The 18980-nt window shown below is 36.9% G+C and overlaps 1 protein-coding gene across 1 annotated transcript in view; it reads right to left on the bottom strand.

Moving 5' to 3' along the window:
- The window catches only part of LOC134527515 (ribosome biogenesis protein BOP1 homolog), a 142894-nt gene that overhangs the window by 90280 nt on the left and 33634 nt on the right, over nt 1–18980 (bottom strand). The window lies entirely within an intron of this gene.

Here is an 18980-nt window from a genome sequence, read left to right as displayed (position 1 = left end):
GGTCTATATGGACGGTAAGCACACAACTTAGACAAGAAGTGTTTGAAAGGAAATTGATCATTGCTATAAATATGACTGCATACTGTACGCTAGATTATCTGTTAGCTGCTATAGTATGCTAAATTTGGACACTAATATATTGTTCATCTTGGAAAACAAAATAAATTCTTTAATTCCCTGCCATTTTGGTGTGTTTTCAGATGGAGGTATGAATGTAGTCCTACATATTTTAGTTTGCCAACCATTTCATGATAGCTTAAAAATAAAGCATATACTGTTGCTGACAAGAGTTGACTTTATTATAGCGGTGCACTGATGCAGATACAGATTAATCGTAATCGGCGATTATGGGTACTTACCGATTAATCGTAATCATCTTAACGATTACTTTGCCGATTATCTACGTCCCGGCGTAATTAAGTAGGTTTTTACAGTGTAATATTTTGTTACACATTTTAGCATGAAATACGGTAATATTTGTATAAATTACAAAATTCATCTAACTCCGTCAGATCTTGAAAACAGATATTTCGTTAAGTTTAATAAATCTCATTGCCTCGAACAATAAAAAATACATTTTTCCTACACGTTTATTTACGTTTCGTCTTTTGTTTAGTGGCCTTGTACATTACCTATAGCCAGAGACGTAAAATAGATGGCACGCAATCAAAATGCCACAAGCAGTTGCAGTGGATTCTATGACAATAGATTTTTTCGAGTCGTAGTAGCGGTTCAAAATTGCTGTCCCGATACCTTCTAGAGTTTATCACTGCGTTTTACCAACTCGTTATGGGCGTCTTTGGTAACATTATCCGTTGTAATGTTATTTGTATGTGACGTGAAAAGTGAAAAAGTATTTATAATTTTATATATTCAGTCAACATAAATAAAATCACATGTGCTAGAATTGGTTTTGTGTCATTTTTTATAATTATAGTGAGATGGCGAGTAGGGAGAAAAAAAGTGAAGTGTGGTAACATTTTTCTATAAACTCAAGTGAACAAAATAAAGCAACATGTTTTCATTGTCAAACGGTAATTTCTCGTCGTGGTGGTGGTAGTGGACTGACCAATCAGCAGGGATAAACTTCTATTAACCTATGGAACCACATCAAGCAAATGCATCCTGATAAATTAGTGGAGAAGTGTGCTAATGTAACCACAGATGATTGTGATACAGATGGGGTTCCAAGAAAAGTAATGAAATTGGCTCAAACAAAAATAACAGACACCATGGAAAAGAAAATACCGTACTTTTTATTTATTTATTTATTCAATTTTTGTTCTGTAGATCCCATATGGAAGTAAGGACTCCGGGATATAGAACAAGTCAATTAATACAAATATATACATATATACAAACATGTGAATGACCCAAGAGCATTAGAACTGACAGTTTATAGCTTAAATGATTTGTGAAGATATGCAACCTTATGTGATAGTCGATAATAATGCTAGTTTTCCCGCAACAAAAACTTACCCATTGTAAATTACAATTATTAGACTGTAGTTCAAGTTGTTTACAATAACAAATATAAATAGAAGTTTATTTAATTTACACTTTGCAATGACTTAATACTTAATAGTTATTTTATAAATTTTTATACTGTTATTATAACTGTATTCTCAATTTTACCTAATCTTGTTATTAAATTCACATTGGAATAAAAATTTTTCTGTGCATTATTACACTTGAAAAAATTTGTTCATTATAATCGGTAACTGAATCGGTATCTGCCGATTATTGCTCTCATAATCGGTAATCGAATCGGTAATCGGCAAAGTCATATCGGTGCACCACTACTTTATTACATTCGTAGACAGGAATCCACTGGACATAAGCATTTTCACTCTAATTGTCATCATGAATTACCAGACAATTTTATAGCAATGTGGCAGTGTCGAACAAAAATTTTTTTCTTGGTTTAAGCCAATTCGAGCATCGAGAGTACCCCTTAGTTGTTTTTTCATTAAATTTGTTTTCATAGCTAGATGAGTCTATAGTTAAAAAGTTCAAACATTGATACGTGTTAATTTATAATGTTTTCCTACTATATATATATATATATATATATATATATATATATATATATATATATATATATATATATATATATTTTCTCCTTTTGCCTCCTTGAGAAACATTTAACAGAATTCTACTATGCTTTTTACAATATGAAAAAAATTATGGAATTGTGTAGTACTGACACTTGTAATAAAATAATGTTTTAATAACACTTGTTACTGTAAAATTTGATCATTTTCATGAAAAATCGGCATTACCCTGTTAACTAAACAAAACTTCTATTAAATCAAACAAAATTTCTGATGAATAGGCTAAATACCATTATTGAACATATTTCTCCCATTTCATAGAGAAACCCGTTTATATTTTCCTGCAATTAACATTTCCTTACAGTTTTATTTACATGTCATTAGATGTAATGCAAAATTTTCCCTTAAATTACATCGTGGACATTACTTTCTTCCCGCTGTTCACTTTTCATAAACGACTTAATAATTAGTTTAATTGATGTAAAACTTATTTAAGATATTCTCGCACCATACAATTTCCTATCAAATACAGTCAAATGTTTCGGTCCTAATATTTTCCCTTAAGATTGTGCCGGAAATTAGGTATTTCTTTTTTTTTAATTGTTTTTTATAATTTTAAATTAATTTTATATAATTTGGTTACAATTGGGTGATTTACACTTTGTTAGGCTGGTGTACTCTACATAGTTAAACTTTGCGCCAGGAGCACGTGGCACATTTTCTCAGGGGCCAATCTGATCTTTTGCAAGTCTAAGACGTCGTTGGCAGCCCGTTTGACATTTCTCCCGCTTACAGTCACGTCCGGGGTTTGTAATATTAATTCCCTACATGACTAAATTTGCATAGAGCAGCTTCTGGCCTGCAAGCTCTATTTCTTAGAGACCCGCTGAAACTAGCGAGTCTCGGCACGAATGAGTATCCCGTGGACCTCCGTTCCCAGCCTCGTTGCGTTTTTTGTCCACCCCCACCTCACAGCTACCCATCTTAATTCTCAGAATTTAGCCCTGGATCATTGCCCAGACGTGAACCCCGCCAGGCAGTGGCCGACTTCAAGGACGGTTTGCCATAGAAAAAAATATGTGCAAAGATGGACCACACACAACATCTAGCGGCAGAAATAGTAATTTCTTCTCTTGTTGCCAGCTCGTGGAGCTGACGCCCGCGACATCTGGTAGCGACTTTGCTAACCTCCCAGCTACCTTCCCCTGTAGGCCGCCAGAGAGCAGCACCGACTGCGCCATTAGCCCCAGGCTGTAGCAAACATCTCGGGCGAGTCGATCCCTATTTGTTTCAAACACCCCTCGACAGGTAGCGCTAAAATTGGCCAGTGCTACCAACATTGAGATATCGAAGTGAGAGTATTTTGTGATTCCCAATCGGAGAACTTCGGAACCTTTCGGTCCGGACGCCCTAGTCTCTCCCCCCCCCCCCCAACTTTTGGATTAAGCATTTTCTTTTAATTAAGAGACACGGCCCTTCCGCGGACAATTCGCGTCGCGATTCCAGACGGACTGTTTGCGATTATCGGCTGATCGACGAGACGCATTACAAGACTTCTGTCCGGCCGCAACCGACAATGTAGTCGATTAGACAAGGGATGCTATCCCTATTTCTTCTATAAGTACACTAGAGTCCCGTTATAGCGAGGTGTCACGGTTCCGGGTTTGATCCTCGCTATAACCGTGTCCTCGCTATAACTGAATTGGACAAATTTTGGCCCCCAAAAATTAAAATTAACCGAAAATAGCATAAAAATTGTGTTTAAACCTGTATAATTGGAAAATAACAGGTTATATTAACGAAATCTTAATTTCTGTAAGCAGATGTGTGAATTCTCTTTAAAACGATACCCCATAAGTACGGATGCGATCACCGATTGCGTCAAAATAACCAGAATACCCTACCACGCCACGTAAGTATAGCATCTCAGCCCGCGGCCGACGCAGCATTGTCCTGCTATCTATCGTCGACGCGGGCTGTCTGCTGGCGGCCATGTTGGTTCGGTATGTTGCTAACAGGTGGTGCTAGTGTAGTGCGACGATTTAATTCCTTACAAAAAAGCAGGAGTGCGGCTGCGGCAACGCACGTACGCTCAAACGAAATAGTCGCTGGAAAACTATACTTTTTTCATTTAAAGAAACCTGTCAACTTTTTTAGAAAATAAATTTGGGATTAAACTCAAACCATCACCACCCCTTTCCCGGACAGATACCCCAACAACTGACCGAAACAAAAGTTACAAGAAAACTGCCCTAGCGATTCGGAAATAAATACGGTAGTGCCTACTAGAGGTGTAAAAGTAACGAAAAATGCGTACCCGTATGTATTCGTTACTATAACAATTAGTACTCGTTACTATCGTTACTTCTGATACCGCATAACATGCTATGTTATGTTGCAGCAACGAATCCAGTCGTATTGCGTACGCGTACAGTATGACGTTGCGTAAATAATAACAAATAGAATATAAACAATTAACAATATTTGATGATTAATAGTTTTTGTTAACCAAGAAACAATTAAATCTCATTAGAGCGGCATTTTAATATTATCTCTTTTAAGATAACAACAAAAAAAAAAACGTGAAAATACACGATTATAAAAACAAAAAACATACATATTTCTAATTCGTAAAAAATTCTTTCTTACGTTGTTTCTGTTCCAATCTCAAACTTTGTCTACACACGGCACAGATAACTAACGGAAGTTTGATAAAAGAAAGAAAGGATGGGATTCTATTTTTAAAGCCACGCACTTAGGTGGCGACTGCAAGGCTGAAGAACGTGACAGGCGTCAACGGCAAGATGTCTAGTGGCGAGCGAGAGAGGTGGAGATAAGAAGACAAATAACAAATGTGCGCTTCAAGCGATCGCGCCGTAAATTCCTCAAAAATACCTCGTTATATCCGTGTTCTCGCTATTACCGTGCTCGCTATAACGAGATTCTACTGTAGTTTAGTCCGTCTCTGCAGTACTCAGCATAATAGTTATTAATTTTAAATAATTTCTTTTTTTAAATGATGGAAACGTCTGCGCCTGCCGCGTATCCGCGATCTTCAGATCCGGACTTGCTATGCTTCAGAAACTAGAAGCCAACTTCCCTGTCTGGTGAGTTACTATCAGCGTTATTCCCCAACCTCCCATTATCTTTTGCAGGCATTTTATGCCCAGTTTGCTAACTGTCTGTGTACTAGTTCTGATCATGTTTGATTCTGACTGTTCACAGACAGGGTCCAAGAGCCTGGATGCAGGCTTAGCATTTTCACACTCTTCCTCTTCAACAAACAGGCGCCCTGGCACCAGGATGACTACTGAACTCCGGGAAGCGAACCACCGACCTCCGGTGCTACAGAATCTAAAAACCTTTTTTTGGAATATTCTTTAAATTACTACGTTCAGAGGAATTAATTATAAAAACTTCTGTTCTGGACTTTAAGAATATAAACTGGGATGGTTTGATCATATTTGTATTTTTTATTGGTTTATGTATTTTTAATGAAACCTTTTATAATCTAATTTAGAGCCGGCCCATATTTTTTTAAATATATATGAAAGCTCTTTAATTATGTAATTGAAATTGTATTTTAACACATTTTAATATCTGTTATAAGTTTCCTTAAATAAATATGGAGATATTATATTCAGACGGAATCACACCTTGTTCCTGTTCATTCCTCATATCCTTGTGAAACTTAATATCTATTATTCATAGGCCTGTGCGAAATTCACTTTTTTCGTTTGAATCAAATATGAATACGAATATAAAATTATTCGCGAATATGAATACTGAATTTGAATAGTAACAATGAGAAATAGAATACAGCAACATTTTTTTTTCACATCATGTAATAACTACTGGAAAATTAGACAAATATTACTAAGCAAAAGGTTGGTTAAGTTATGTCAACTACAATTTATGGAAAATGTTTTTTTAAAATATTTAAATAATAAAATGTATTTTTTTTTGTATTAAATTATGCAACTAACCTTGCTTAACCTAACCCAACCCAAAACCAAACCCAACACCAAACCCAACACCAACCAACCAACGAACCAACCAACCAACCAACCAACCAACCAACCATTCATTTCAGTTCCTATTCGCTTTACTTTCTACAACCTGCTACTCTGCATATTGACTCTGAGAATTTTCGTGAACTACAAAATACCGTGAAATCCATTGAAATTTATTTTACGAAAAACATTAATTTTAATTTTTTAAATGATGTATTTCCAAATTGGTGATACAATAAGCTCATATCTACATATTTATACTCTAGTTATGAGTTTTCATTTTTGCTAATTTAATCTTGAAACTTAAACCACTAAGTTTTTTTGTACATACAGTAAACTCCCGGTATACCGCGCCCCGATTGATCGCGGAATCGGGTATATCGCGGGTCAAACCATGTCCCCCAATCAGAAATGAATAATAATAATAATAATAATAATAGTGGAACTTCGTTAATTCGCGATGGTCGGGACCGAGATAATCACGGATTACCGAATTGCACGGACTAGCGATTAAAAGCCCGGAAAGTCTTGTCAAGCTTCTCAGACACCGGCATGCAGCTGGGTTTTTTTAAGGCCAAGGTCATGTGATGTAACATCTCCCGAGGCTTACTGCGCCTTGGCAGCAGATGGATAAAAAATAGTAAACTCTCCATTATTTGTGTTAATTGGGACCCGCCGATGCCCGGATAATTAAAATCCTGTAAAAAAAAAAAAAAGTAATAAACCCGGATAATCCGTTCATGGTAAGGGCCTCCTTCGAATTAGTCTCGGCTTAAAAAAAATACGGCACTGCCTAGCCATTAGTTCACGGTCATTTACAACAGCGGAAGAGAGAAAGATAAGATCGTGCTGAACTTGCACACATAAATTTTGGGTAGCCCCCCCCCCCCCCTCCCTCCCCCTTCGTCCAGCCGAATGCCAGCCAGACATGTCACTCGCCAGGCGCCTGCCCTGCGTTGGCGGGTGGAAACAAACAAAGGGAGACCGAAGCAGAAGTCAGGACATCCCCCTCAAGTTTAAAGAGTGACAAATGTGACAGCTGAAAGGGGGACGACACAAAGGGTCGGTAAAACAGCGTTGCAGAGTTTGGCAGCCCACGCGAAGGCTTGCAGTGTTTGCTGGTCGCCTGCCCGCGTGACATTTTTAAGCGCTGACAATTTTAACTTCTCTTTTTTTTCTGCACTTTTTTTTCGTCCCGGATTATCCGATTCCCGAATTAGCGCGTCACGGATTAACGAGGTTCTACTGTAATAAAAATGGAATAAATGGTTGACAGCCGATTAGGATAATTTTGCGTTGTAACTCACAAACTAAGCATCAGGCAGAAAAAAGCCTAGGCGTAGAAAATGTCCGCAGTGAAATTCTAAACAAGATATCTCCATACATTATTCCTCTATCTTGTAGTGTTTTCAAATTATAGTCCAATCCAGCCCAGTGTTATTTTCTGAAACACTAGTTCTTAACATTGCTTTAACCCACAAATAGAGCATTGGACAGGGGACCCGATAAAGCTCAACGTCCAGCGACATTATCCAGCGTGACTCGGCTGGGGATTGATGTTGGATAGGTTTGGTTGACGGCAAGCGCTGGGAGGGGAGAGGCGCCGCGGCTGGGAGAGGAGAGGCGAGCCGAGAATATGCGACCAAGACACCCTGGTAGAGGGGTGGAATATAAGCGCCAGTGATGAGAGGGGCGATGATTAAGCCGAAAGGGGGGAAGTCTGGTGACCTTGAGTAGTTCACTCATTTCCGTCTGCACACTTCTCGTGGTCACGTGTGTTGACAAGCGGAGACATAAATGTTTTGTTACAACTTGAACCTACAGACATAATATTATTGGGTAATTCATTGTATTATACACGTTCATCTTTTTACTTTGGTATAATGTTTTAACATTAAATAGTAAAGTAAATCAGCTAGCGTATTTTTAATCTTTGCCAAGGAATTCCCAGTGGTCCAATACTTACGTGAACCATACTGTACCACTTTTGCCGTGAGGTAGTAAGCAAGCCCCGGAAATGTTTATGTGTAGCGGCCTCCCGACTTTTAACCAGAGGCTGGGGAATATAACACTTGCCGATCCGAGCCACACACACTCAGCAACTTGACACAGCGTTTGATGGAATAAGTAAAGACAAAGTTAAACAGACTTTTTAATACGGCGCCACTGATTGCGCTAAAATTATTTTGGCGCAATTTTTGTATTCCAAATGTGACCATTTATAATTTACTGTAAGCATGGATAATAAAGTTTAACCACTTGACACGATAGAGGATTCTTTATTTTATATTGTACGAATGCTAGAATCGTTTTTTCCCGTATCTGCGGCATACTTCTGCAAAAGACACGCTACTGTAAGTAAATCTAGAATTTTTATTTTGTCAATCAAACTCGGTACTTTGCGATTCATATTCGGTTTGAAGTATCACTACGGCCTTTCTATTTAGAAGACTTTGACCACAGAATTGTGTGTAACCGCACACACTGCACTTACTTTGTTACGGACACTCAGTGACACCACAAGACTGGCAGCAGCTTGTGTGCTACACATGTGTATGGCGGCGTGTGGCGCGCTCGTAGGCCGTGCGACAAACTGTGGGCGGCATGCGGAAAAATAAAAAAAAATTCAACATTTAATATTTATATTTCAAATTTATTATTTTTATTTTTTCACCCGCGTTTAGTGAAAACTGCGGATGCAAAGTCCGCACAAAGGCGGGCCGTCTATACTGTGCGTGCTTGCCGACCTATTAGAACACAGGTGGTGTTTTATGCCTTTTGACCTTGGTCATCGAAACATCGCGGTTATGCAACAACGCGGGTAAAAGTTATGTCCCCCGACAACCGCGTTAAATAGGGAGTGTACTGTATTTTTAAGTTGCAACGTCTGCTTCGTCATATATATATATATATATATATATATATATATATATATATATATATACATATATACACCTACACATACATACACACACACACACACATACACACACACACATACAGCAAGTACCCTCTTTTATCACATAATCGTCGCACGCGCGTAATCGTCGCACATATATTTTTGGCCGTCAAAAATGGGATCAAAAAAATTCTCGCTTAAACGTCGAATGATGTTTTTGGTCCCGCTATTAGATGCCGAGCGCTTTGTGTAGGTATCTTTTCCGTATAAAACTATGGATTTTAAAGTAGAAATCTAATATTTATTCGGAAATTACCACTTACTTATTTAATTAACGGAAATATGAAGTTGTCTGATGTGTAAATTTTCTTTTAAAGACTTTTTAAACGTTATTTCCTTTATCTGATCGTCTGCGTCGCCGTGGTGTACCTCTTATGAACATGTAGCCAGCACTAGTAGGCATTATTTGTTGCTTCCCGTTTAGAGTGCGCGCACGTAGTCGAATATCGATATCTTGCCGACTGCATGCAGCGCGCGCTCTCTGTCGAGTGCCGAGTTAACTACATTTGATAGCCCGCATTCTTTCGTGGTAAATGTGTACTACGGCAATACTGTTAGTCCACGTCGCAAATTCAAGTGGCCTGCGATCACGTTACAGTTTGGGTTTTCTATATAAAGTTGAAGAAAGGTTTTTGTTTAATGAATTATTAATATAAATTGTTTGGCATGCTCTTGTATACTCCACTTTTTTTTTATTTTAATAAATGTACTTTCTATGAACGGGATTTTTATGAATAACTTTACCTAACAAAAATTTTTTTTTTTAGCATAATTGCTCTACTCGTTCTTTTCATACTTGATTTTAGAATAAAATGTGTGACGATTATGCGAGAAAACACGGTAAGCTTGTACCACTTGGTGTTACATCGATTGTGACTATTGATTTATAAGCCGTTGAAACTCTGACAATTACTTCTTTTCATGCCCATCTCAATGGAGCGTCCGTGTTTTGTGGCGTTGTAGTCTATTGTTGTTGACTTTTTTTTTAATTTTTTTCCCCACTTCTGGTGCGTATGATGAAATTAATACAAATAATATTTTGTTTTCAAGTTTGATATCACTAATGTGCCAGTTTTAGAATGTTTACATGATTTTTCCATTACTGTTTAGCGAGATAGTAGTGAAAATTTTTTTTGAATACTTGTTGCATGTTTAAAACATTGCTTATTTTATTGATCATGTTTTTGATTATGAAGTCTCATTAAACCATTAAAAAAGGGTATTTATATTGCAGAAATGACTTGACCTCAACATTGAACGTTGCCATAAGACAAACTCACGAGGTATGCTATGTCCAATATTCGTTAGGAAATGAATATTCATTATTTCGAAGTGATAGTATTCGAGGTTGAATTGAATACAAATAGTTTATTATTATAATATTTGTATTTGAAAATTTCAATATTTGCACAGGCCTAATTATTCTATAGGAAATTACCATCTATGTATTTCATTAACATTAATACAAAGTTGTATGATGTACCGTATTTACTCGCGTAAAGGCCCCCTTTTATTTTCCAAATTTTAGAGTCCAAAAAAGGGGAGGGGGCCTATATGTGAATTTGTAGGAAAAATAAGATTTTTCTTTTTTTTAGGTATGAAAAACTAACATTTAATAAAAGCAAAATGAAATACCGCCACAACTTATTTAAACGCCAATTAAATTTTGATTAAATGAAACAGCTGGCAGAACGACTGGCAAGTTGTGCGTCTTTGTTCTAATGAGGGAGGGTGGGGGAGGCAGCGACGCGGCAGGAGGGAGAGAGAGGCAGCGAGGGGGACGCATCGCAACGCTGAACGTACAATAACGCCGAATTCCGAATTGACCACAACGCCGACAACCCGAAAACTGCTGTGTACCACAACGCCGAATGACCACAACGCCGAAATACATTAACACCGAAAAATGTCATTGCAGTACTGCCACAAAAACAAACTCAGAAGAAAGACACTAAATATACTGAAAGAGAATTTAAATGTACAACAACGCCGAAATACCATAACGCCGAATGCCAAAACAACTAATCTACAATATGACCATACCGCCGAAACCATTATATGACCATAAGGCCGAAACCATTATATGACCATAACGCCGAAACCACAATATGACCATAACGCCGAAACCATGCCTACCTGCCAGGCATTGAAATACTGTATTCGTAAGATAAGCGCACTCTCTTGCAACTGTGAAGCTAAACATTATATAGGCAACATGTTTATTTTTTTTTACATTCAATATCAGTACTGATTTTTACCCTAGTTAAAACATAACACTTTCTTATTTTTTATAGGGCAAATGGAACATTGATCGAAATGAAATATATTTTTGAAATAATATATGTATATTTTTTTTTTACAGTTCAAGATCAAGTTGAATGTGTTTTATTTCGCAAATGCGACGTTTTTACAAGGGTTTCAAGAAGAGTAGGCGGCCTTTTGAAATGTCAGCTCCTTTGAGTTGATTTGAGGAAATAAATTAGATATGAAGTAGCGCCGGGAATGATAGGCAGGAGAAACACGAGATCCCGAAAAAAATTGCCAACTTTCGTTGAAAATCTGGAAGTAAATTGGACCCGGATCGCCTAGGTGGGATGCTAATGCTGTAGCTAACCTCCATTCTTGCAGGTACTAATATATTATTCGATTCTGAATTACGTAGTTATAACAAAAAGTATAGGGTTACCGCTTAAAGTCCCGTAGGTACACGCTGCATGCTCGTTCAATTGCTTGTGCGTAAAGGGCGACTCAGAGTTGGAGTCACCGAGGATAAGGGCGGTATATCGATTTAGTGTCTCATTCACACAAGTCACCTGTGAGTGGACGAGCGTCTTAAACGTTTGTCTCAATAAGTGAGTAGTTTGTAGTTCGTAATTTACACATAAAGTTTTTTTTAATGTACGCTTTTTGCAAATAGTGCACCATTTGTCTGCAAAAAAAAGTATTATACCATTTTAGGCTATTTTCATAACAATATTTACAATACTTTAGGTGCATAAATTTAAAAACTATTTGATTCATTGCTATAAAATAAAGGAATTAGGATATACATAATTGTATAATACTGTCCAAATAATGAAGAGATTCTTTAATACCAATAAGCCTACTATAATTATATTTAAAAAAAATCATAACCACTGTAAAACTACCTGGCATTTCCCTAAGGAGCTCGCCAAACATGTGCCTAAACTGCATTGTAGCATGTCAGAGTAATTTTTTACAGATTTAGTAAAGTGTCTTTATGCTGTTTATCTAAGAAAAAAACACACACTTCTTTCAAGAAAACATGCACAATATAAACACATTTTAGGTCGTGTCTAAATAGCCAAAACTGGGGTGTTTAGGGTGCTATTTCAGAAAATGTACTAGCTGGATACAAATGAAACTACTTAAGGGTGTTGCAATAGGCGGGCCCCTTAAAGGCGTTCAAGTGTGAAAAATTCACAGTTCGATGTTTATTATAAATAATGTTAATTCTGTATACATTAGTTGTAAGCATAGTTTGAATATTTTTCTCAAAACAGCTTGTTAAAGACAAAATATGCATGTTACACGAGCATACAATCAGTAAAAACCAATATTAAATTATTCAGAATGAAATTACGTGCAATAGGCAATATGCTGAAATATACCCATAAGGAAATAATTTCTTTTTTTTTTTATAATAGCTGTGTTTTCGAAATTTTTTGTAAAATACGAGGTTATTCTGGTATTTATGTGATATCTTTGGGCTATTATATCCAGTTACGTGAAGTTATTTAAGGTGGTCGTTTGGACCGGCCGCTATAAATACTGTGCAGAGCTTCAGCAGTTCACGTATCACACAAGTGTACCGCGTGTGTGCTCGGCACTTGCTACCAATACCACTTAACGTATGTTACACGTGTTCCTAGACCATTGCCAGCTTATACAATCCTCTATATAAATAACCTCTTTTGGAAGCTGAAATGGCTAAAATTGTTATTTTCACCGTCAATTTTAGGTTTGAAAATAACGTTTCACTGACTTGAAAATGGTTTAGGAACGTACAAAAAACCTTCATATTTAATACTTCGCCATAAAATGATAGTATCCCCACTGAAATTGTCTTAGAGGGGAGTCTTCGACAATGTTGCAGCATGTCAGAAGACCGCCTGGTGGATTCTAGGCGTTAGGACCTTGATGCGCGTGACTGTATCGCTCTTAGCTCTCCCGCCCTTCCCACTCCTCGAACATTAAAAACATACCCGCAATCAGGCGGCCACCTTTAATCGTTGCGCAATATTTAGGATTCCTGCGTACAACTGTTTCACCGCGGAAATTTTTAACATATTTATGTTGAAATCATCTAATAAGATTATATCTTCATATTTTTCTAACATGTTGCATAGTTCATTTTCAAGGTAGGCCGTTCACGGTAAAGTAGACACTTTGAAAATCACTACTATTTGAATAACAACCAATATTATATTTCGTGGAGGTTTCGGACATATAATTTTTGTTGGGTTGAAAAATAAATAGACTATCTTGAATAGAAAAATATAAATATAAAGCATTAATAAGTAGTGAAAGGATACAAATTGATCGAGAGATAAAAGTAACCAGGTGCTCAGAAGTGTTAAATTTACCATGAATAGTCTTCAGTTTAATTAGTACATGGAATATATATATGTATGTACATATATACATACATATATTTTTTTTGACTTGTACAGGACCCTAACGGCAATATGCCTGTGCTTATGGCGTACTTCTGCTGATAAGTATTCATGCCTACCTGGCATGAGAAAGTCTAAGGCAGTCACTTTTATGCTTTTGTGTATATATATCGCTACTCCTACACCTGATTTTACAGTGATTCATTCTCATTTATGAACGTCTTTAAAAGCGCAGAGGGCATGCTAACGTTCCTTACACTGGACACATTTAAAATGAACTTTCTTTTTATTGATATGTTATTTAAAAATCAATGCTAACACGATACAATTACATAAATGTTACAAATACACAAAAACACTCCTAAGTGGCAGACTAAGTACTAATATAAAAAATTACAATTCTATTACGTTCATGTACAATCACACCCACAATTATACAGACCTGAATAAACATTTTGCGGAATGTCAGTGTCATCCCCTCAGCCAGGGGATGACTAATCTGATGTCGGTAAACTGTTCCAAGCTTATGACGCGGCAGTGGTGGATGACTTTGAATATAAATTAGTCTTGCATAGTGGTATTAACCATCTATTGTCACTTTAAGAGCGGTGTTTACAAGGTGAAAATAATTCAAATATGAAAATTAATTTTTTTATGTTATCAAGCGTGGAAGAATTTAGTATTTTAGCGCCAGTGGTATGGCAGATCACAACCAGCATTCAGTAATTGCGTAAATCTGTGTGTATTATCATCATCTATAGTCTATTATATCCCTCACATCGTTGACACACTACTAAATGAACGTTTATAATAGTAGTTATAGTACTTAGTAGTTGATGGTAGACGTTGTTTGTTTACAATGTGGGATACGTACCACCCCCTCTCCCCCAATTAAGTCCCTAAACAGGTTTATGGTAGTGTGAGGATGGTTCAACCAAATATTTTAGAAGGACAATATAGGTAAGTCGTCAAAAAAACGGGCGACACATTCAGCAGTGCATTCTGGCGGCCTAGCCTGGACATAAGTTGTAAGCGCATTTGAGACAATGTTATTTTGCTAATTTTGAATGGAAGTTTTTTCCTTGTTTTATCCTGTTTAAGTTATTTATAATGACTGGAAAAGTTTGTGCAATGTTTGGTTGCAATAATTACGATGTATCTAGCTGTTAGAAGTCGTTTTTTAGTTTTCCGACAGCTGAAACTATAGCCAAATATCTTAATAGGAACTACAACATTTGCTATTGCCATGTTTACTTGTGTATGGTTTACATCAAATATTCCTTTTCCACTGTTTAAAAATGATAGTGCCTTATTGGAAACAATTATACATATTTCAACGTTCAATGTTTTAAAATATTTTTTTAACCTATTTTTAATATAATTTTGTTTTTAAATTTTTATTGTATATTTTTAAACCAGAGCATTACCTAAAAATAATTTAAATATCCTCAAATTTGTATTTTTGCGCTCCACTCATTATGCTGAATGACTTAGTTGTCACTGTAGTATATCAAGCAGTTTACCAAAATTATTGATTTCAAAAGTTTTATGTTTGATTTTCAACATGAAAATAATGTAAATTAGTTTTAAGTGTTTGGTTATGTTAAATAAATTAAATCAATCTCAATTTTATAAGTGTTTGGTTGACTACAATTAGCAACATTAAAAATACTTAATTTTGGTTCGGGTCAAGTCATATTCAATTTTTAAGTTTTTTTTTTTTTTTTTTTTTCACTTTAAGCAGTTCCTCGAGGAATTTTTTTTAAACTTTCATGGAATATTTATAAAATAAGTGATTTACAAAATTTAAGGTTTAGAGTTAAGTATGTTTCATTATTAAAAACTGTCTGATTTTCTGATTTGCATCATTTCGTTGTATGTTATGTTTACAGTAACTCTATATTTAATTGTCTTAAAAATGAATATAGCTCTGTAAATTGGGTAACTGTTTTGAAATATGAATACTCTGTTTCAGTAAAAATATATTGACAGTAAATTTATTTTACGATGACAACAAGATTTCAAGAGACGAGAGTAAATCTGTGCTGGTATCTCCCATTGTAATACATGGGAATTTTAATTTCGCGGGCGTTCCTTTAGGCAAAGCCACCAGGGTCATTGCTGTCGGGTGTCGCCAGCTTTCACCATGTTAAAAGGCTCGAGTTTCCTATATTGTCATTCTAAAATATTTGGTTTAACCCTCCACCACCACCCCCACACTCCTACTAAAAAACGCTCATTCCACACAGTGACCTTGACTAGACAGGATGGACAGCATAGCCGGCCTCCGTAGCTCAGTCGTTTGTGTTTTCATACCTACAACTATAAGATATTTGTTTTGATTTAATTTGTTAAATTTTTATTTTTTATTTTACAGAAACAAAATGGAAACAAGTATTGTGTTTGAATTGTTCGCGTGTTTTTCGTCGTGATGAATTTTAACGAACTGCTGATTTTCATGGTAAAATATTTACTATATATATGACAAGATGGAGAAAAACTTTAAAATGAAATGTTTAAACGTAAGACGAGGAGATTTATGCCTTCCATTATTTCGGAATTCCTTTCCAAATGGCTATTTACTATATATCCAGACATACTACCGTATATATGCAAAGATTTAAAAAGTAATTAATTTTATACTCTTAGTTTTATGTGACGTCACGCATGCTATTTACCGGCTGTTTTTCTTACGGGTCTGTGTAATTTTAGAAAGAGAAAAATACGGACGGAACGGAACAACGATCCGTTTTTGTTTTCGGTCCCGTCTGTTCCGTTACCGTTGCATTGTAGAACAGGCCTTACTAGAAAAACGTAACGATGTTTCACTATACGCACAGTACCTACTGCATCACGGCAACGTAAATTTATGGCAAACCCAATAGAATATCTGACCTACGCTTTCGAACTGAACATACATATATTTAGTTTACATAAATATTCACGCTGACGACTACGAAGTTGTCACGTTTTGTGTTCTGGACTTTTCGGCGATCTTCGTTCACTTGGAAAAGAACAGACGAGTATGTGACAACAGCGCGCCTTCCTGAGGCCCGGTGCACACGTGCGGACATTGTCCACGCGGTGCCGCTGCGCAGCATCACGTGAATTTGAAGACATATTAGATGTTGAACTCTTCATCGCAGAAGTTAAAAGTTATCCAGAGATATGGAACGTAGCCGTTGAAGAATACCATGACCGTAATAAAAAAAAAAGAAGTGCGTGGATCAACATGTGCCGTAAATTTTGCGAATCGTTTGACGAAAAAGATGACAAGGAAAAAATCTTGTTGCAAATCTGCCCCTCAGGAGTCTTGAGACGGTGAACGGATGCACCCAATGTTTGCTAGTTGTATCCGATAAACATTTGTATACTAGGTACACAAATAATTCCCCTTTACGTTTGTACACATCCATCTCGTTAGTCGGCATTATTCAGAGTGTGCGGTATTTGTCCGTACTGTGTGAATGTGTTTCTGCGGCGCCGCGCGGACAATGTCCGCACGTGTGCACCGGGCCAAGCACCTCCAGCAGAGCACCCACGCATTCTAGCGGGCTCTTCAGAAGCAACGTTTACCCTCGCGGTATAGAGAATAGTTTGTTCTTGGGCTCCTGCACAAACCAATTACCTTTCTTGATCGCAGTAAACGTACGAACGGGACCTATCTCTAGCTCTATCAGTTTACATACATGCTATTTTACAAATTCGTCGCTACGCTTTAATAATATAAATTTATAATTAGGTGCATACAATTTACAGTAGCCAAGTAAATAATATTTAATTTATTATTTATTGCATCACACTAATTTCTATCTATGCAAGGCTCAAGATGAAGCCCCTAGGAATGAAAAAAAACCGCAAAATATGTTCGCTAATTATACTTTAATAAAATCTGTAACATTAATACGAATGGTGCAAGAAAAAAATATTAAGTGTACTATGCTTATTTTTTTTGTTAAACACATTTATATCGCAGTTAAGTAGTACGCATTTGCGGCTAGAACAAGATTTATTCTTAACATGAAAAAATTCACAAACCCCTGCGATATGTAAGGTTTTTATGAAATGTTATTTTCAAGACCCTAAAACCTCCCGAATATCTCAACCGCGCCATTTCAGCATTAGCCTTTCGGGAAACCATTGAAAACCGGAATCAATGTTTAAAAGTTGGACATTGTTTGGTACAAATATAAAACTACAACTATTATTGCGTCCAAACCACCTTAATATAATGCATAATTATGTTATGTAGTCATCTTGCAAGACTTAAATGTTTTCCAAGCGTTTGAATAGCTACTTCAGTTATATATGTACATCCACAGTGCACAATGAAACTTAGGCATGCGGGCTAATAATGATACATGGAAGTGAGTTTAAAAGGTATCATGAAATGATAACGAAGCAGTAACTGAGGAGACAGCTTGAGAGGAATGATTTTATAAATCACTATTGCGTTCACCAAGTATCCGGGGCTACTAATCATCGCTAACAATTCATATAATAACTGACAATTATAATTTATTTTAATTAGTTGTGCCACTTTACAACTACAGATAAGATTATAAACTTTGCTGCTTTCGTTATAAAAAAAAATAATTTTCCAAATAGTGCGTTTAGGTTCCTGGCTGGTAGGCAACACGCTTGGGATTCGGCGCTGTGGTCAAATACGGATTCGGCGTTGTGGTCAAGTATGCATTCGGCGTTATGGTCAATTTGGATTTCGGCGTTATGGTCAACTTTGAATTCGGCGTTATGGCATTCGGCGTTGTGGTGTTTCGGCGTTAAGGTACTTTTAAGAAACACACATAAATTCATTTAGTTGTTTTCAGTTTGCTCATGTGGCACTCCCGCAGCAACATTTTTCGGCGTTGTGGTCATTCGGCGTTGTGATACACAGCAGTTCTCGGGTCGTCGGCGTTGTGGTCAATTTGGAATTCGGCGTTATTGTACGTTCGGCGTTGTGGTAACGACCCGGCAGCGAGTCTGCAGGGGGGAGAGGCAGCGCTGCAGCAGGAGGGGAGAGAGGCAGAGGCGTGGCCTAACCTCCCTCCTGCCAGCTAGCCAGCCAACCAGACACCACTTCCCTTCCTCCTTCACTTCCCCTCTTCTTCTCCGACAACAATGCACATCAACATAAGTGCGCGAGTCCAGCTTTCTTTATCTTTATGTCGTTTGAGATACGACTAACTGCGTACTTCTGTCATGCCTCACGACAGTCCTACTGAGAGCGGACAAACTATAATACCAGTCTCTGTAACACTGCCGCTTAAAAAATCACCTCCCGCCGCTCACAATACATGGCTTGCTGTTTGATGCA

The sequence above is a fragment of the Bacillus rossius genome, chromosome 1 (genome assembly GCF_032445375.1).
Source record: "Bacillus rossius redtenbacheri isolate Brsri chromosome 1, Brsri_v3, whole genome shotgun sequence".
NCBI classification, from domain to species: Eukaryota; Metazoa; Arthropoda; class Insecta; order Phasmatodea; family Bacillidae; genus Bacillus; species Bacillus rossius.
This window is presented reverse-complemented; position numbering and strand designations above follow the sequence as displayed.